Source organism: Aedes albopictus, chromosome 1 (assembly GCF_035046485.1).
Source record: "Aedes albopictus strain Foshan chromosome 1, AalbF5, whole genome shotgun sequence".
NCBI lineage: Eukaryota > Metazoa > Arthropoda > Insecta > Diptera > Culicidae > Aedes > Aedes albopictus.
In genome coordinates this window covers 26987763-27008700 of record NC_085136.1, presented here as the reverse complement: position 1 = coordinate 27008700, position 20938 = coordinate 26987763, and the positions used below count along the sequence as shown (strand labels likewise).

The window sequence follows — 20938 nt, the reverse complement described above, 5'->3', positions numbered from 1 at the left end:
TTTTCAGCGTTTCAATAACCTGTAGCGAATAAAACTTCTACGGTGAAAAATCCAAAAAATATTAAATATTGTTAGCAGTTATGTACACATAACATATCACCGAACACCAACATAAAAAAAAATATTTATGATCGAAAAACCCTCAGCATTTAAAAAATGGCCTATCCTAAAAAAAACAATAATTTTTTGTCGAACTTTGACAGTCTGTTTTAAATATCTTCAAAGGTTATACAATTCCGTTCTCTACTAAAGCTGCCTCGTCATTAAGTTTAAAAACATTTCCAATTGAAAAAAAAATTAATTATCAATTTGATGTATTTTTTATTTGCGTAATCGTGCTTTGAATGAGCATAAAAAAATGGGGTCCCTGAAAAATGACCTTTTTTCATTTTTAAGAATTGCGCTAAAATGGAGTCAAATTTTTTCTTGAAAATAATTTTTTATCTATATTATGAGCAATCTGGGAAAGAATATATTTGTGCTAAAATATTTAAAAAAAATCAACAAAATTTCCATTTTTTCCGCAATTTCAAATTTTTAAGAGGTGTCCAAAATTTCAAGATCATGCGTTTAAACTTTGAGATTGATGTCCATGTAAAATAATTATTTTTACAAAAGCAAAAGTGCCATTCCATTTTCTGAGGATTTATATAGTACCTCCAAAAATAAAATTATTTATAACTCGAATAAATTATTTTTTAGGATGTTTTGAACATATATAGTTAATTTCCGATACACTCCTTAACTTTTTCTACGAATGCCGCATCGCTTTGCGGTCTTCGGTGGTCTGATTCCTCGTGAAGTTATCTACAGAAATCTTTCAACGACTTATTTTTAGAGATCAATGGGTAACCTCAAGCGATTTTTCTTTGGAAAGTAAATTTTCCCCATAGTAAATCGTATGAAAAACTAAGAATGGCGGGCGCTAAAATATAGTTTCTTCGAAAGATCTGAAATTTTGCACAGTTGAAATGGGACCAAAATGGAGCTCAAAAAGTATACAGGAGTTGGAGTTTTTCCATTTTTTATATTTTCCCATATAAACCGTGTACCAGGCTAGTACGCACCCCCCTTCTCGAACGGGCATACCGCCAAGGTAAGGAAGAAAGAGATGAGTTTTTAGTGGATCGATCCCTACATAACCCGAGGAACCACCTTTTTTATGATTTTATTTTTATTTATGATCCTCTCTATTCCAATCTTTTGAAAATTCAGGAAACCCTTTCCCTGAAACCCCCTTTCATCCTTTTAGAAATCCTTCTGATGGACGCTTAGTGCGCAAGAAAGTTGAAAGCGCGAATCCGTGTAAAAAAGACCTTAGTGTATGTTATACCAAAACTTTGATTTCAAAAAAAGCATGTTGCAATTACCAAACGATCTACAGTATTTGACAAGCTTCTGTCATCATAATTGATATATGCTGCACAATATATACGCAGAAAACGTAAAGAAATAGTTATCACATATCGCTGCTAGCAAAGAAATGTAGCGAATTTGCATTCGGCAATTAGTGGAACTCCCAAGCCAAAACTACCTTGAGGGGTGTGTGCCCTTTTTTTTTTTTTGGTTTGCATACATCAAAAACCCCGCAATGATGTGGCATGCAACATGAAAAATTGAAATGTAAATGAGGTTTTTGCAGTTTCCGTCCACCATGCATGGGGAGGCGTGTGGTTGGTAATGTGGTGCAAATGATACAGAACCGCACACCGAAGGAACCCGAGCTCGTTGACCCTCTCCGCGGTTACTGCTGGTGCTGACTGATGAGGCTGGGTGGTAGGTAGATATCCGTCCGAAAGGGTCATAAAGTAAAACCGGAAAAATGGCACTGGCTGGTTAGCAGTCGTTTAAAAGTAATAACGTAAGGCAAGGAAGCTAATGTTTATTAATCAGTGTGGTGAAAAATTGCATGTGCTTGTTTGTGGTCGGTTAAACCGAGCGGATGTTATAGCTAGAACTTTGAACGGTCCTGGATCACGCGCTGGCGATGGTAGTTGGCCGCAGTAGCAGCTAGAACAAAACCTTCAAACTTCACCCAAACACAAACCAAAACGGTAGAAAAACGAAAACTTTGGCTATATAGAGGAAAACTTTTGCCAATTAGTGAACAAGTTTTAAATTACTGACCTAATCAAAAATCGGCCACTATAGCTAGCACATATTATCTATCTGCCACCCGGCAACTGCTTTTGCTACTGCACCCAAAAACTGCTTTGGCACGTGAGGAACACGTGAGGAAAAGTTTTTCAAGCCATGTATTCAAACTGTTGTCACTAGCCAACCAACAACGTCCTGCAAGGATCGAATTGTCCTTTGGGACTACCTGTGGTTGATTGTGTCTATCTTTGTGGATTTTTAAGCACTATTCATTCCAGCGCATTTACTTTAAAAGTAAACTTCAAATGGATGTGTTGTTGTCTAGGTATTATTCCAATGATACCCTTGAGCAGCGGGCTGCAAAACGGTGAGACGAAAAGGAGAGCGTCCAAAATAGCTCTGGTCCTCACAAGTTCCTACCTCACGGGTCAAGCGATGACAAAGACTGCCAGCTAAGAGTTGTGTGCTTAGCTGGTAGTGCAGCCTGGGCACTGTTGTCCTTCTGACTTCAGCTAAATTCAGGAGGTACGTCTCGAGCGTCTGTTCACCAAGGAGGTGCGGCTCAAACAGCGTCAACGGCAACGACTTTTAGCGCGAAACAACGGACAAGAATTGGAACTTGGAATGTATTAACCAAGGTAAATATAATGGAAGGTACTGGCATATACGCAGTCAGTAGATGCGGGGAGAGGTTTATGGCAATGTTGCTGAACACTGATGAAACATGCGAAGGGCGATGAATATTGCTTCGCCATTGTACATGTGAACTGCGAGTGAACAGGTTTGCCAATGCTTGAGCTTTGTTCGTCATCAACAAAGCGTCGTCGTCGCTCGTTACGACTGGAAAAAAAACTTCATCGTCCGAAGACATGATTGCTTCGATGCATCATGCGTGCTCTTCGCGAAGATCAGAAAACCATTCGCACGAGCAGCTTCGTGAACGGCACCCGCTGCACGGCATTCTAGCTAACATGATACCCTGGTACCTGCTAAATAAAAATTGGCCATATTTTTACCATTTTATCGCCAATTCTAGCAATCCTGCATGGGCTAATTCGATTCAAAAAATCACCTTCTACTGAGTGGGGGAGCCGGAGCGGTCACCGAGGATTGCGGAAAATCCGGATTTCGGCGTAGAATTTTAATGCCTGATGCCAGGTCTTTCCCAACCAGATTAGCCGCAACGCAACTGTCAAAATGCACTCACAACGAAGAGGACGATTGAAGGAGTGAACGAATGGAAGTTGCATGTGGTCTGCACAAATGATCAACTTACTTCCTCGTTTACTGCTCCCATTGACTTGCTAGAGTGTTCTTCGCGAAGCATAAATGAAAAAACGAATGCTTGTGAATAATGGATCGCGAAGATGCAAAAATGAATGCTCGCGAGGAAGATCCAACGCAACATTGGTTTATGGCGGGGGTGGTGGAGCTGACTGCTGGCGAGTTTGTTTACACTGTACTCTATCAGTTTCTGTGGGGTTGCTAGGGTTGCTAGGAGTTGTTGTTTACTCCCACATAAGTGAAAAATTTTGACGCAGTGGAAGAGCAGCTGCTACACGATCGTTCGTAGAACTGCTATGCTTTTCCCAAAAAAAAAACGAGAAGCACATTTCCTCCTATTTGTCAACGCCTAAGGACCACACAGGCCGTAAATGGAACGTACAGAACACCCAACTAGGGCGAGTGACCCGCCTGAAAAGTTAGTACCCGTCGTATAGGAAGTAATTGAACGTGGTTTTCAGAGATGCACCGTTTTTTACGCGGATGGGTCGAAGGGGGAAAATTCAGTCGGTGTCGGTCCTTTCGGAGATGGTATTGCGGCGCTTATAATAAATCCACATTAGGCGGCGGCGATATGGCCGCTAGGAGATTCCCGCGATACAGACGCAATGTCAAAATCGAACAGATACTGTCACCCACCCAGCAGCATTGCAGCAGCCTTCAGGCCGTTCATATCAAAACAAAAGTTAGCACAATGGCATCTCAAGTGGCCAGAAATCGTAATAATATTTATCACGACATTGCTTCACTATACGCATACGCATCACCTCGTCGGCTTTGTATTTAATAATCGGGATGTTGTTAAGTGATGCTGCAGAAGGATGCGGCTTCAATTTTTCCATTTCCACATTGCGTCTGTATCGCGTGCATCTCCTCGCGGCCATATCGCCGCAGCCTCATGTGGATTTGATATGAGCGCCGCATGCAGAATTTCTGACCATCAGGTCGCTCATAGTGGTGCGGGCATATTTTGGCAACTTGATGGAAAAGAAGAAGACAAACGCGTTTCGCGGATTTATCTTGCAAGGCACAATACTTATCACCAAGCGCGAAGCGCTACCACCGAGCTGCAGCATCTTCTCGGCGAAAGCGCATACTCTTAATCTAGCAGTAAACATTCCTCACAAAAAACCAACAGCATTCCTTACTGACTCCACCCGTTGCCTTTTAGCTCTAGGAGCTGGTAAGTCCCATGGACACAAAACATTGAGCCGACAATCCAGGACAAGCAAGTATAGGTATTATCTCAATTTGAAGGAAACCTTTGAAAATCAGCATCTGGAGGAAAGGCGTGAGAGTGAAGCTCCGGTAGCTTAGTTTTGAAATGGAAATTTTCTTCGGTGAAGTGACAACTTTTAGGTCATGGCGTGCTATTTTTGATAAACTGCCAAATCAAAACAAGCTTGCCAGCTGTCATTTAAAATTCCAATATGGCGGATTGTGTGATCTAACATATTGGATTACCTTCCTTTTACTTACCTTGGTGACATGGGTTTCCCGTGATGACGTCACGGAAAATCAAATCAACCCAAGTTGATTCAGTTTTATCTTGAATTTGATGTAATACTAAATAAAAGAAAAAAAAAATGAGCTCGCTCAAACTATTCTCGCCGGTGGCGTTGATGGCGTTCCATTGATCTTCTACGCTTGCACCTGCTGGAGTATCCGCAGCACGGTTCTCTAGCTCCTCCACGAAGGACTTTTTCACCGCAGCGTCTTCCAGTCGGCGTGTGTTGAACCGGCGCCCGATTTTCTCCTCCTGTCGCTGGATCCTGGCAATGCGCAGTCGGATCTCGCCGATTAGGAGATGATGGTCGAACACAATATCGGCGCTACGTTTGTTCCGCACATCAAGAAGGATCCGTCCTCGGCTCCGTCTCCATTTTCGGGTAATGCAAATGTGGTTGATTTTGGCTGGCATAGTCTATAAACGTAACGAAATATTTGCTTCCTCCTTCTTCTTCTTTATGGCTCTACGTCCCCACTGGGACTTAGCCTGCCTCGCTTCAACTTAGTGTTCTTTGAGCATTTCCACAGTTATTAATTGAAGGACTTCCTTTGCCTGCCATTGCATGAATTTGTATATTGTGAGGCAAGTACAATGATACACTATGCCCAGGGTGTCGAGAAAATTTTCTCGACCGGAACGGGAATCGAACCGCCGTCTCCGGATTGGCGATCCATAGCCTTAACCACTAGGCTAATTGGAGACCCCCTCCTATCGATGGCTTCTCCATCGGTCCGCATAAATCCGAATGAACCAGGTCCAGTAGTTCACTCGATCGGTTGCCCATTGACTTGAACGGAAGTTTGTGGTGCTTACCTTCAGCACACCGGGCGCAGGCTAGACTACCCTTCCCACGGACGTCGATTCCAGTAACCATTGACGGCAAATGCTTCACGCTGTCCAAGTTGAGATGCCCGTATCGTCTGTGCCACAGTTCTAGATTATCGCCGGATTTCGCAACGCACGCTTTAGGTCGGTCATACTGCTTAAGCTTGTACAAACCGTCCTCCTCGGTACCGGTTGCGATGATTTCACCGGTGGATTCGCTGCTAACCTCGCAAGAGTCCTTCGAAAAACTCACACGATATCCTTTGTTGCAAACACGGCTTACCGAAAGCAAGTTGACCGCCAGGTCTGGAACAAACAGAACAGCAGCGATATCTAGTATGCTACACATACCTTCAACATTGGCATCCAGTTTGACCCTGCCGACGGCCGGATCAGGAGCTTCGGTGGCATTTGCTACGAATATACTCTCCGTGACATCTCTCTTGTCGATCAGTGACCGCTCGGATTTGCACATGTGCCGCCCTGCTCCAGAATCCTAAATCCAGTCTTCTTCCTCTAGCTGTTGGACTGTAGCAATATTGTGCATACTGTGGCAATGTTGGCCGCACTCACTGTAGGCATGTTGTGCAAATACGGCGCCGGCGAGAGCGCCAACAGTAGAGTAGAAGAGAGAGAGCAATCAGAAGTTGTGTGTTGCTTGACCAGTCAAGACGCGATTAAAGTGTACAGTAGCGAAATTTGAGCGTTTTATTTTTTCCCGAAATCCCGGTTCCGCATTCCGCTTCGGAGACCCGTTGTACTGCGTAGGTTGTGTCCACCTCTGCTCAACACTAGCTTGGAATTCTTGCTTGCTAACAACGCCGTTTGCTTTCCGTGGAATCCTTTCTCGGACTTTGACTTCGGCTTCGCTTGACATTCGGACGCGTAATGTCCCAACTTCTCACACTTGAAGCATTTCACGTTGGACTTGTTCTTTTTTCTCTGTACCTTCTTCGAACGGGTGGCCAACGCACCAACAGTACCGCTTGACTTGCAATCTGTATCCATGGAGACGTCTTGCAAAATTTTAGACTTCACCATGTCCGCGGTGAGCTTGATCCCAGATGCATCGAGCCCCATAATTATTGGCTCGTATTGCTTCGGTAGTCCCATCATGAGCAGGATTAACGACGGCCATTCGTCGTCTAGCACGAACCCAATCTCTTCTAGCTTGTGGCTCGTTGACATGATTTCGTCGACATACTCCTCTACGGACGAGCAATCTTCTAACTCCAGCCTGGTCAATTTCCGCAACAAGCTTATCTTCCGGTACCACCCGCAATCTTGAAACGCCGTTTTCAAGCTGTTCTAGGCTTCCTTCGCTGTTTTAGACCGCTGGACGGGGCTATAGTTGTACCCAGTGAAGAGAATTGTCAGACAAAAGAGGCACAAAACAAGCAACAAATAAGGTGCGACGATTACTCTTTATCCCTACTGGTAACAGATAATGACATGATCTCGAATTTTTTTGTTGCAGACAAAACGGAAGCTGAATTTGTTGCGTACGTTTCAACTCGTGAATAATCAATTATTACTAACCCAAAGTCGAAACAGTTTGATGATAGAGCTTCACCAGAGTTGCAGTGTTTACCGACTCGAAGTTACCGTTCGAAAATCGCAATGCAAGGCTTCAAAATCTTTAAACGCATGGTGTACGATGTTAATCCCATTATTTTCAAGTTGGGACAAACTTATGTCGCATGGGTTGGTTTGTCGCAACAAATACAGGTTGCGACATTGTCATTATTGTTGCGCGATGGTTGAATTTTGATTCACTGGTTGTACCATAGATAGAATACTATGGTTGTACGGCTCAATGCTGAGACATATGGTTGCCAGCGCCCTGTCTGACAAATCCGGATCCACTTGAAAATCGTCCGGATGATCAACCGCGCGCCAGGTGCCCTCGCGGATCATCATCATGCGCATCGCAAAGGTCCATGTGACATAAACCGGAAACGAAATGCTGCTGCTTGGGATTCTTGCCGCACTCCCCATCTGCAAATACTGGCGCACATTTTCACCATGTCCTGCAGCCTGGTTTCCTGTGGGCTCCACAATATCGCCAGAACGCCGAGTCCGTGGCATCGCTTCGCTTCCTTTCTTCCTGCTGCGAGAAAAATTTTCACTTTCGGCCGATAACAACGACCGTTTCTATGGAGACGTCTAGTCAAGTTAGAGTGCAAGTTGTTACGTTTAAGTATGAGTTGTGAATATTACGTATAGAAAATTAGAATCCACTAGCACTGTTGTACGAATCACCTAACAAATACTGCTCCGCCGGCCATGGCTCAAGAAACCCCTGCGAAAATCATCAACCATCAATCGGCCGCACAACAGAAAATTATTACTCCCAGCACATATGAGCTCGCAAGCACTGGCGGAGCCAGCTTTTTCTTTTTTCTTACTCACTCTCCTAAACATACACGAGAAAGAGCGAGATGAAAGAGGAGACAAGCTGCCCCCTCTTCTAATCTTTCTCCTTCTCGTGTATGTTTAGGAGAGTGAGTGAGAAAAAATAAAATGCTGGCTCCCCCAATGCTCGCAAGTACATAGGTGAAAGAAGGCGCACGACTCCACACCTATCCGATCAGAAGCAAGAGCCGTAGGAAAACGATCGGCCTTGTGATCTCACTCGCAACGTGCGAGAGAGAAATTGCCCGAGCGCTAAGGCACCCTACACACTACTCAAACCGTTTGACCAACATTGCCACCGCCCCCTGGTTGGTCGAACCAGCGAATGTTTCTGCAACCGTATGACGAACTGCCAAATCGTGTTGCACCAACATGTCACTTTGGTTGCACCAACATCATCCCCCATTTGAAATCGCACTGTGTTTGTGCAACAACACTACACACGGTACGATTGGTTCGTCAAACATTGGCTCCGCCCACCGTTGGTTTGAGTAAAATCAAACTGGTTTGATTTTTGCCGACCAAACCGTCAACCGTCAAATCGGTTTGACGAACTGCCAAATCGGTTCGTCAAGCAGCATCACACACGGTCAAACACAGCACCAACTCAACCATCAACCTGGGGGCGGAGTCAATGTTGGTCAAACCGTTTGAGTAGTGTGTAGGGTGCCTAACACACACTCGCACAGCTGGCGAACGAGGACGCGAGCAAACGTTTTCCGTCGTCGTCGCATCGGCAGTCCCCATGTTGCGATCGGTCGGATCGGTTGGCACTGTGATCGAGTGTTCTTTTTGCAAACGATTGAGTGTTTAGTGCCGGTGTAAGAAAGAAGTTTGATTGACCGCCATAGTCGATTGGCAAGCTGGTAGCGAACGATCGCGTGGTGACGCGTGTAGGGTTCATACCAGCATTAATTTGTAGGGTTTGGATTAAGTGTGTAATAAAATGCCGATAGGGTTGTTATGCATGAGCGTGTAGTGTGTGACAGGAGGCCAGGAGGTGTGTGTTTTGGAAGAGCGATGGAATCGGAAGAACTGGAGACGGTGCGTGTAATCGGTGGTCTCGAATCCGGGTGAGTTTGGCCGCTGCGGATGTCCATCCCGACTGGGACCCTACAACGCGCACCATTGCCGAGAAAACATCCGGACGTAGAAGGCATCAAAAGGTGAGCAAGACCCTCTTGAGTGCTAAGCAAAACCTCTAAACCACATCCCAAATCACTGCAGTTTGTCATCAATACGTGGCCAGACGGTGCCAAAGAGAGATTTACGGCATCTTCCTGTAAACAGCAGCGAGCGCAGATTCGGATTATTCGTACGGTGAGTCACACTACAGAAAATCGGCTAACTGGAAGCTAAACCTTGTGCGTTAATTAGATCAGCCGCTTTCGAAGCCGACGGACTCCGCCGATCACGTGAGGAACTTCTGGCATCAGGACGGGGACAAAACGATCAACAATAAGCACACCGTAAAAACCATTGTCTTTGGTGACGTTCGTGACATCAGCGGAGAATTGGGCGGTAGGTACGATTGGCAGTGCGAACAAAATGGCCAACTAACTGGATCCCAATTACAGGCCACCGATAACGGCACCGCAGGAACTGCATAAGAACCTCGTGGCGACTGAGGTTGGCTTAGTTGCATTACGGCAAACACAACTAACGAGAAACCCCAATTGGGTAAGTTTAGCGGAGAATGGAGTGTGAGCATCCACTAACCCGTGGAACGACAGGGTTTTTTCGTTGCAGTCTCAAATCACTTGGCACACCGAAGGAAACTGAGCCACAACCAACGCCCAGGGGTTCTCAACACGCTCGCGGTGGATCAGCCCAAGCAACACTGGAGTTTTGCGTTTGGGGCAATCGAAAAAGACCGATCTGCGGCCACGCAGTCGCGGAACCCCCGGCGGGGATTGATTCTCGGTGGACGACCCAGGTGGCACAGGAGCCGCGTGCGCCAGAGGGCGCATAGCGCCGACACCCAGCAAGAATGCGTCGTTTTGCGGAGTTGGATGCGGCAAGAGCATGATGGCCGGTGTCGTGAGTACCGTATATTAGTTTAAGTCACTATGTGTACAATAATAGAGTAGGACGGAAATCAGGCCTCGAGGTCAGAATCAGGAGTCAGGTGGTCATTATGACGTTCAATATACGTATTTAGAATGAACAATTTGCTTTGTGATTGAGTTGGAGCCCTTAGCCCTCAGTGTTTGTGCCGAAACCCCTTTCGCTATTGGTAGTTGAGCTCTACCAAGTCGGGACACTTGCAACAAAGTAACTAATGATGTTTTATTCATTCATAATTCAACGCTTACTATGATCTAACAGAATCCTTGTTCATTGAACTGTGGACTACCGTGGCTTGCAGCTTCTCTTCGTGTATCGCCCATAACCTGTAGAGTTGCAGTTTGGTAGCCCAATGAACAGCCAATCAAACTCAGGAGTGAAACGAATAAAATGAACTTGCTTTAATGACAACTGGAATAGGAATGAACAACTTAAAAAATGGAGGGTAACGCCGACTACTATGATAGTGATTTCACGACCTCGATTGCTTTGTCTTCAACATATTTACTAAAAAAACAATATCTCACAATGTAGTCGAAAGTGTCGTTATTATGTACAGTAAAACTTCTCAACATTTCCCATTTTGCTCAGTCCCGGGTCTGGTCATCACCGCCACCCACCACCAGTGAAAGTTGAACAAAGTAAAGAAACTTTCAAACTCCAAGCTAATCCAATTCGGTCCGATCGTTACTGCCCGGTTGATTTATGATGACACTTGTTTCGCGTGTATATTTTTCCTTTTGCTGTTTCGAATGGTGGTGCACTGTGACCAAGGCAAGATGAGCACGTCTACTCGCAAAACAATTTTTGTCATTCTCAGATCTCAGCCTGAGGAAAATGAGTGAGAAAGTCCAAAGAGCAGTGCATCAACTCACGAGGACTAAGCAACCCACCCAATCCGCTACCACCATGAGGCCTGAGAAGCTTGCTTCGATGGCTGGCTGCAAACTATTTGCATTGAATTAGTGAAGAGAGTCTCTCATTTTCCCACGATTTCTCTGTTAAAGATGGGAAATGGTTGCATGCAAACCACTGTATCTCTTCTACAGTCAATCGTAAAATTGAGCGTACACAAACGAGGTGATGAAGTGAAGTTAATGCTCCATGCAAAGAACTCCATGCAAAACCTGAACCTGAAACAAAATGAAACATACCGTAAGTAACTGGATAACTGACACTGAGGACGATTATAAGTGGTAGTCGAAATACGCGTATCTGTCAAAGGATAAGCAAAATAGGGCGGAATTAAAAGGTACAAAACTGATCACTCATTCTAATACCAAAAGCAGTTTAGGTGTACCCTAAATTTAGTGATTCACTGTGCAATAAATGTTTGGTACAAAAGATACAGCGCCTGCGTTGAAGTTTCTCTTTTCACCTTTTGGGGCTTCGATTTGCTTCAATTCAGCAACATGCGGTGTTGATATTATAGGATAAATTCCTGAATTAGGCTATTGTGGAAATTTGGTAATGCTGTACGTAGTATTCTATAAAATTTCTCAATTTCAAATGCAACTTCACAGAGACATTTTTCAAATATTGTATTTACCGAAAATATTCCAGAAATGCATATCAAATTGCAGCCCAAGCACTCAGCGCGAGAGAATGAGTAAAATTCCTTCACGCTAGTCGCTCCCCGTTCAGTCCTAGTTGTGCCGTCGAGAAAAGTGGTCGTGCTTTTGGCAAAGTCCTGGTGCAGTCAGTGTTCCTTCGGAAGAGTCTCCCTCTTTCTCTGCCTCGATCTGGTTAGTGTGTGGAAAAGTGGTTTTCGGATTAACATTTTCCAATCGCCTACTAAGTAGCGCCAACTGTCAAAACGGGTTGCTACGATCGCCGCCTGTTGAGTCCGATTGGATACGGGAAAATCACACCTGAAATCCAGAATTTTCTTCATTCGACGAAAAAAACAGTTCAAGTTGAAAGGATTCTTTCACGGTGTGTGTGCGTTTGTGGTTGTGAGTACCCACCGACCAGCCAGCAGCGAACCTTTGGAGGTTGGGAAAATTTTCCTCCTCCCGAAGGACACAGGAAAGGCCTGGCGATGGATGGAAAAACCGTGTCAAATCTCTTCCCAGCCAATATTGATTGTCCGTCCCCAAGTCCGAGAGAGAGAAGGAGAGAAAAGTGCGAAACGTGTGAGTGCGTTTGAGTGTGTTTGTGTGAGTGTGAATGCGTCCTCCAGTGGAAAATTCGCCCGCTCAATAGCTCGCTCTCGTTTTTGGCTCACTCACGCGTAACGCGGAATGGGCGAAGAAGGCATGGTTGATGTGGAAAATGACAAGTGCAAAATAGTGTAGGAAAATGGAGAGATACGCGTGTGTCTTTCACTTGGCACATCGCAGCAGACTGTGTCATTGTGGTGAGAAGTGAAAGAACGTGAGCCAAAGACAAGTGAGATTGGAAGATGAGTGCAGTTTTCTCACTGATGTCGGTCGCGGATTGTAAGTTACGCTCTACGAGGAATATCTTATCGATTGATTTCACTGATATGTAATGGTTTTTGGTTTTCTTTATGCAAGCGGAAAAAAACACATTTGATTATGAAGTATTTGATACACTGGAAAACTCGTTGCAACCATAGTGCTGCTGTAATAAAAAATCGAGAGATAAGCTCAAATTTAATTGAATAGTAGGGTATGAAAACTTCTCATTAGGGGCTTCTCAAAGTCCTTTACATTTTTTTTATTAAAATACAGTGAGCAGACATACAAGTTAGAACACATTTCATACTAAAAGCTGTTTAATCAAATACAAATAATTTAAACTAAAATAAACTAGCGCAGCTAAACAGCGTCTACAGGCCATAAATCTGAGTAAATACTCTTCACTCAGATCTCAATGAAGATTCACTGAGATTTGCTCCTTGGCTTCCCTTCATTCAACTTTATAACAGTTCATAACTAGCTGTCCCGGCAAAATCAAGTTGTGGTGGTTTGAGAACTGTTAAGCTCATTGCAGCACCGCACTCTAGATTGGTTTCATTTTGATCGTGTTGATTTTCTTATCAGCTCATCAAAAATAATCAATAATTTCTCAATTTTCATATTTTTACATGGTTTTTGTAACTTTTTAACATACACATTTAGAGGTGACTCTACATTTGATTTACACGGCGAGTCACTTCATTCGAGTCTTGATTTCCCCTCTCAATATTCGAGTCGAGCTGCGTCACGTCACTCCACTTCGTAGGATGAGCGCAATAATAGTTATTTATGCAACGAGTTGCAAAATGATGATTTTTACAGCACGAGTCGTACATTTATCCAACGAGGCTTGCCGAGTTGGATAAATACGAAGAGTGCTGTAAAAATCGAGTTTTGCAACGAGTTGCATACAACATTTTTTGCAATGATCAAAATTATTCACTAGAATATGATCATTTCCATCAATATCATTGTGCTTCTCGGTGGTTGAATGGGAACGACCACGTGCTCCCACACGAAATCTGAATCAAGCAAGCCGTGCTATAACCATCACAGTTTTTCAAGTTTTTACTGTGGTAACACAGGTTGTCAATCAAACAAATGCATTATGATTCATAATGTTACCCAAATGAGATGCATTATGAACCATAATGCATTTGTTTGGATAGTACGGAAAAGTAGGCCGTTAGGATATTGAAACGGCAAGTATAAAATGAGTTTTATAGTGCCAAATTGCAAAAACAAATTTAATGTGCTCATTTTGTGACTGAAGTGACATGATAAAAGTAGGAGTCGTATACCGAGGTGAGAAGTCTCTACTTGAATGAAGCGACTCGCCGTTTAATCAAATGGAGAGTCATCTAATTCGAGTCGAGACTTTTCACCTCGATATACGACTCTGGTTTTTGTCACGTCACTCCATTCGCAGAATGAGCACAAATGGATCATTGTTTGGCATAACTCGACTACTGTCACAACTTTGAAGCCCATATACAGTGGCTACTTTGTTGTGATACGATTAAACGGCCAGAAAGCTTTGCTTCAATGATCCAGTTCAGCGCCGCTGCTCAACGATGCCTGATCATATTTATGTATTTTTTATTTTATTTTGAAAGCTGTTTACAGATCTGAAGGAATTTTTTAGCCTATCTTGATGCATGGGAAATTCCTGAAACGCTCAAGAAACCGGTTTTCTTCAATCGTAGTACACAGTTGCGAAGAAATGACAGTTTAAATGGCAATATATTTCTTTGTTCTTAGAGTTTGTTGATCAAAACAACCTATTCACGTTAAACGTTAAAAACTTCATTTGTTTCCACAAAATGGGGACCACAAACATGGCTCGGAAAGCACTCACACATCTTTAAAACTGTTACCCCATCATCGCCACAACGAGGAAAGTGTAGCAAATCCATCACTTCAACTTCCAAGTGCAGTTTTGGCCGTGATGGATAACGCGCAGGTACTCAAGACAGTTTCCACAAAAAGTTGGTCGGTTTCGTCTTTTTGTCTTTTTTTATTCGTTCTCCTTTCCATCCGCTTGACGAGTGTCTAAAAATAGCTTTCCGAGCTGCCGCAGGAGCTGCCGTCACCAACACAATCACAATCGGGCTTTTTTTGTTGCAAAAGTGCAGTCATTTAAAACAATCCATTATCTCATGTGGAAACTACCAAATCTCTGTTTGTTCTAACAAACTGTCAAAAATTTCGACAAATGAAAATATTTGTATTATCAAACAATGGAACAGTTTAGTTTAATCTGGAAATCAGTTTGTCGCTATAGTAAACTGAAAAATCGGTTGATTTGAACAAGAATTTATTTGTGTTTACAATTTATTTCTCTGCGTGTAGTGAATTATGTGCATTCAAACTGACTCAGCTACGTACTCATTACATGGCGACCGTGCACCAAATGGGAAGTTTTAGATTTATATCATATACGATGATTCTCGTTGCCTGAATCCAAATGTTTTGCCATTTGTACAAAGGCAACTTCAAAGAACACCAAATTAAACTGCTATGCCTCGTTAGATGTATCAGAAATTGGCCAACTCGAGTAGACTTTGTTACGCCTACTAAGGTAATTCACCAACTGTTGAACGGTTTGTACTGTAATGTTTACTTTCATTTGTTTTTCCGTGCATTATTCCATGGTAGTAGAAAAATACCCAGTTATCGTCGAGATCCAGTCACTACTTATACTTCCCAACTACTTATACTAATCAACTACTTCTTTGGAATTACATTTTCTAAGAGAAAATATAATATTTGTAAGGTACACCGGGGCAAGTTGAAACAGCGGGTTAACATGATGTTATCCAATGATGGTAAACTGCTTGAATGCCATAACACATAGTTTTTGATTCAATCAATCTTATGATGAACGAACAATTTCCAAATTGAATTGAAATCTATTTCAAAACTTCGTGTTTCATCTTTCCCCACCCGTTTCAACTTGCCCCGGTGTACCTTATCGGATGTTCGGAACCCAAATGTTAAACGCTTCTCTAAGCTCTGGCTCATTATAATGTTGACTGATTGTCGCTAATTGTTGAACGGTTCACCCCGATAGTCCAAACGTTAAATTATCTTTTACAAATTTATCAGATTTTCATTTTCAAGTTTAATGGAAGTTTCAGAAGCGTTTCGAAGGGAGTCTCGGGGGTTTCTTAGAGGTTCTAAAGGGGTTTCAGAGATGTTTCAGAGGTAACGTCCCTGGCACCCCGAAACGCCACTGAAACATCTTGCCACTGAAACTTTTGCCACAAAAGTTCAGCCTATTGGACGCAGTAGCTTAATTTCCCCAACAGGGGAGGAAAAAAAAAACATCTTGAAACCGCATGGAACACCCTTGGAACGTACCAGAAACTTTCTGAAATATCCCTGCAACTTCCTGTAACGTCCCTGAAACCCATTAAAACTTCTGGAACGCACCTGAAAACTGTAGACACTATAGATACTAGGGTGGCCCACATTTATATGAAAAACAAAAATTTCGAAAAATGCCAAGTCTTACCTCCTAAAACAGTTGTTTTGGACTCCCAGAAGCTATGCTCAAAATTTGAGCAAAATCGGTTGAGCCTAAGGGGGCGCTCAAAAATCTTGAAGTTTGTATGGGAAAACTTGGCCAAATGTATGCAGAAATTTTAAGTTTTCAAATTTTGCCGCTAGGTGGCGCTGTAAGCGTTCAATAAATAAACCCTTTTGTATTATTTTAGGTGACTATATGCCAAAGAACTTTGTCGAAGACCGCGAAGTGATCCGTCGGCTGTCCATGGTAAAATTGAAAACATTAATCTTTTGAAATGAAACGAAAATCAGTCTGCACAAATTTAGTGGCGTTGTGTATTTAAATTGACACTCAGAATAGTAATTTCAACCGCAAGCCGTCTTTCAGTGTAGCCAAACGAACTGTCAGTTCGTGTAGCCAAACGAGCATGACGTCATGATTTCGATAGCGACAATAGATTGCGTGACGTCATATTCGCTGGGTACACTCTAAATTCGCGGACGCCCCTAAAACCACTTGAAAATTCAATTAAAACTCCTGGAACATCCCCGTAACGTCCCAGAAACTTCTTTAAACATCCTTTTTCTATCTTTATCGGGACGTGGAACATCCCTGAAACTGTTTGAAAACCCTAGAACGCTCTTGAAACCCACTGGAACACCCTGGAACGTCTCTGAAACCTCATATAAGTAGTCCCCCGAAACACCCCTGGAACGCATTTGGGACCCCCTGGAAGCCCCTGGAACACCTCTGAAGTCCCTTGATTCCCCACGCAACGCCCCTGAAACTCCCTGGAATACCGTTGAAAATCCCTGGAATGCTACTAAATCTCGCTGGAACACTCTGAAACCAAGCCTAACTTTACCAAATACCGTATGTACATAATATATGTAAACAAAAAAGGGATTTTCACATGAGGCGCTGAATTTCGTTAAAGACTACTTATATCACTCACCTTTTGGGATGATTTGTAATTTTCACGTTTCTAAAATGCTCAATGTATGAGTTACTATGGGAACAGCGAACTTCCCCTTCGATTTTCTCCGTTCGTGGATTTTGTTAGATACGGTGTTCGGTAAAGTTAGGCTTGAAACGTCATTGTTACCGCATGGAACGCCCCTGAAACCCACTGGAACATTCTGAAAATACCTGAAACCCTCTGGAACACCCCTGTATCGTCCGTGGGACCTCCTAAAAACATCTGAAACACTCTGAAACGCACCTGAAATCCTTTCAAAACCTCTGAAAATCTCCTTATAACGCTTATAAAGCCTAATAGAACATCCATGAAACTCCCTGGAACACCCCTGAAACCCCTTGTAGACCTCAGGAACGCTCTTTAAACTCTCTAGAATACCTCCTGGACGCCCCCTGGATCCCTTTGAAACCTTCTAAAATATCCTCTAGAACCCCCTGAAACCGCATGAAACGTTCATGGAACCCCTGAAACTCCCTGGAATACATTTGAAAATCCCTGGAATGCTTCTGATACTCGCTGGAACACTCTGATACCTCCTGTACACCCCTGCACAGTGATGCGAGGGCGGAAAAAAGTCGAAAAATCAACTTACGTATTTTGATTCAAATGTATTTTTTCATTTTTTCTCGACATTTGAATAGTCTATTTGCAAAATTTTGTGCTGATTGAACGAAAATTGATTTTTTTCCAGAGCTTTAAAGTGGGTGTAAATCATACTTGAAATTTAAGCTCCCAGATAAAATGTATGGAAAAACAAAAACAAACTTCCTCTAAGTTTTCAAATATGAGCACACATTTGTACACATTTGACGCTATATTTATTTTGAAGATTTTTTTGTCAGCTTTCAGAAAACCTAGGGGTTATTTTGCGCAAACTTGCGCAACATATGGTTTTCGGCAAAGAAACAACTAGAAAGCTCTTATGTTGAATGACATTTGACCTCCTGCTTATAGTTAGCGTATTGCTTTACTTATTTTCGAATAAAAGGAAATACATGTATATCTTCAAATTGTTACGATTGTATTGCTTCCATTTCTTATCTTTTATCATTCAACTCTTTATTTCCAAGGCTCAGACGTCATGAAGCTTTACGGAGCCATGCAAGCAACTCATACATAGACGGGAGGTCAATGGGAAAACATCTTTATATCTAAATTATTTCCAACACTTTCTCAAATTCTACATTGAGGAAGTTTCTATTCAATTGTATCGGCTCAGCTACCATAGCGCATAACAGAGCCGATGTTTGTTGTATAATGTTATCATTTTTATGTGTGAAAAGTATTTTAAGACAAGACATAAATAGCTATTATGCGCGCAGGTATTCGGCAAGAGTACGTTGATGATGTCTGTGTTCGATTTATGACCGTTCCAGAATATTTTCGGTTTTAAAATTTTAATTGCGATGGTGTCCCTTTAGACTCTGTTTCTTGATTTTCTCGAAGTTAAAAGGACCAATTTTAATTAGAATGCATGAAATGACCCTAATATCCAAATCTGATCTTTTGATAAGTTGGTTGGCACGAATTTATCAACAAGCAAAAGTTATATTCGCGCAAAACGTAACGCGTGGAATGTGTCAAACGCCAAAAAAAAAAACGTAAATTGGCATAGACAATTTTCAGTAAATACTACGGAAGTCTTAAAAAAACTTTTTGATTGAAGCTGATGAGCAGATTTTGTTGCAGGTGGGACGTTACGCCAATAAATAGAAGGAAGTTATCGAAATTGTAAACCCACGTATCTAAAATGAAAAAAAAAAATACTTGAACTTATTAACCCATGTTAAATATATCAGGTTTTGTAATTGTTTGCATTACACACTTCTGGTAAACTTTTTTTTTTTGTCCTAAATGAGTAATTACATGCTTTTGTTTTTCTATCGGATATTTTGCCTGATTAAGATAGATCCTAATTTTCGCCACTTCCACAAGCATTAACCAATAACTCTATGCTCTGGCGTATTTTACCGGTAGCTGTTCGAAAAATATTTCTTTACAATATTTTTTTAGTATTGATTCAACATTTTGTTCATGAATATTAGAAATTTATGGAAAATATTAATAAATACATAAATAAGTACTGATACGAAATTTTTTTAGTTGGTTCAAAAGTGTAACGGTCAAACGAACTGGTTCTTCTGATCATTTAGGAGAACTTCATATAGGAGAACTTCAACGTTTCTCAAACTGAACAATAATTTATTTTAACCGGTTCATAACTAAGTTGGTTTTAGCCAGTTTGCAAAATCATTTAGTTTCGTTGATCTGTCATTCTTTAAAAATAATAATGTTTTTTACACCGACACTGCACAGGCGGATCTTTTTTATTCTTTTCAAAAGTTATTCGGATTAGTGAACCGGCTTTTCTTAACACTTATTTTGGTCCTATGTTTAATCGTTTATAAAAATAAATTAACAATTATCAAGCCGGACAGCAACATTAATTAACCGGTTCATAAATTATTGTTTTTGATTAGCCGCCTCTCAAAATTATCTTTTTTTTGCCGAATGGGCATCCATTTACTAGTGGGATGAATTTCTTGATTTTACCGGTTCGAAAATGAACCGGTTTTCCAATTCACTTATTTTATTTTTTGTGGAAGGTTAGTCATAAGAAGTAATTAAAAAGCAACTATCCTCAAGAGATTTACTGTAATTATTTAACCGTTAAAAAAATAGATCGGTTAGACAAAACGGTTCAACAAATAATGTATTCTCCACTTGTTTATCATCATAATATATAGAACATCAGCATAATACCAGTTCGACGAAATCCTTGATTTTACCTGTTCAAAAGTGAACCGGTTGAGCAAACCGGTTCGCAAAATAATACATTTTATTCATGTTTCATTGCCCATGAGAATAAATTATAAAAAAAATTAACGATTTCTAATCGGAATTATAAAATATTTTTTACCGGTTCAAAAATGAATCGGTTCGGCGAAATGAACATTTCTATTGTACTAGTCGCTTCTCACTCAAAAAATCTGTTATCTCCATTGGTTCCCTTTTGGACGTTGGAGGGTAAAAAACATTCTCAAATTGTCCACTTCCCCAGGGGAACCAGGATTCCGGAACGGTCCTGAAAGTGGCCAATGTGGACCATAGGAAGTCAACATGACTTCTAGTTAACTTATTCTAATAAATAATAAAGTTTTTATAAGCTTTGAACGAATATCACGCATGTTAAGACTTTTTGCCACCTTTTGTATGGAGCCGCATCACTGTGGCCCTGGTGCGCCTCTACATGATTGAAATTGAAAACAATTGATTTGCGTTGCGTTGCGTTGCGTTGCGTGGTAACGGAGTAATTCGTAGATTGCATACTGAAAGTTGTCATGTTTTAACCTTAATACTCCTATTCTAATTGCTTATGGAATGCTATTTGGGAAGGAACAGCTATCCAATCAGAGGTTGAAGTAAAAAAGACATGAGAACTTCCATTGCCGCCCACGCCCATCTTCTCCGTTACGAGGATAGGAAAGGATGTGATGATATGACACCTACTTTAGGTGAGGTCAGCGACTCACCGACGCCCCCATAGGTGTCAAGGAGTTGGATATTTGGAATGGGGTAATTTGGGAATCACTATAAGCGAGTGATGCGACAAGATTCAGATTGTGTAAGTGGATTTGAGTAAATCATGTAGATGTGTTGTAGTGAGTGGAAATGTTTTAGTATATTTAAACACCAGCGTTGGGAGTGACATAGCTAAGAAATGTTGTCACTCCATGGGCCTTTTTGATTCCGGGATGGGGCACAGGCATTTACACTGTGTCCTGGCTAACAAGCCTAGGCTTAACCGCCATTGATCGGTCTCTGAA

General features: G+C 42.0%; 1 protein-coding gene and 1 long non-coding RNA gene across 6 annotated transcripts in view; both read left to right on the top strand.

The window, feature by feature from the left end:
* Window positions 1–8322: 8322 nt before the first annotated feature.
* LOC109404864 (uncharacterized) lies at window positions 8323–10301 on the top strand. Its single transcript, XR_009999293.1, has 3 exons — window positions 8323–9451; window positions 9509–9652; window positions 9709–10301. It is a non-coding gene; the product is annotated as an uncharacterized LOC109404864 (long non-coding RNA).
* Window positions 10302–11790: 1489 nt separating this feature from the next.
* Window positions 11791–20938, top strand: part of LOC109428414 (calcium/calmodulin-dependent protein kinase type II alpha chain) — a 205780-nt gene continuing 196632 nt past the window's right edge. For 2 of the 5 annotated variants that reach the window (XM_062844264.1, XM_062844263.1), the window contains exon 1: window positions 11971–12133. The gene's annotated coding sequence lies outside the window, so the exon portion shown is untranslated. Of the gene's footprint in view, window positions 11944–11970; window positions 12154–20938 lie in introns of those variants that run through there. The other 3 variants (XM_062844259.1, XM_062844262.1, XM_062844261.1) reach the window with 3 other exon arrangements.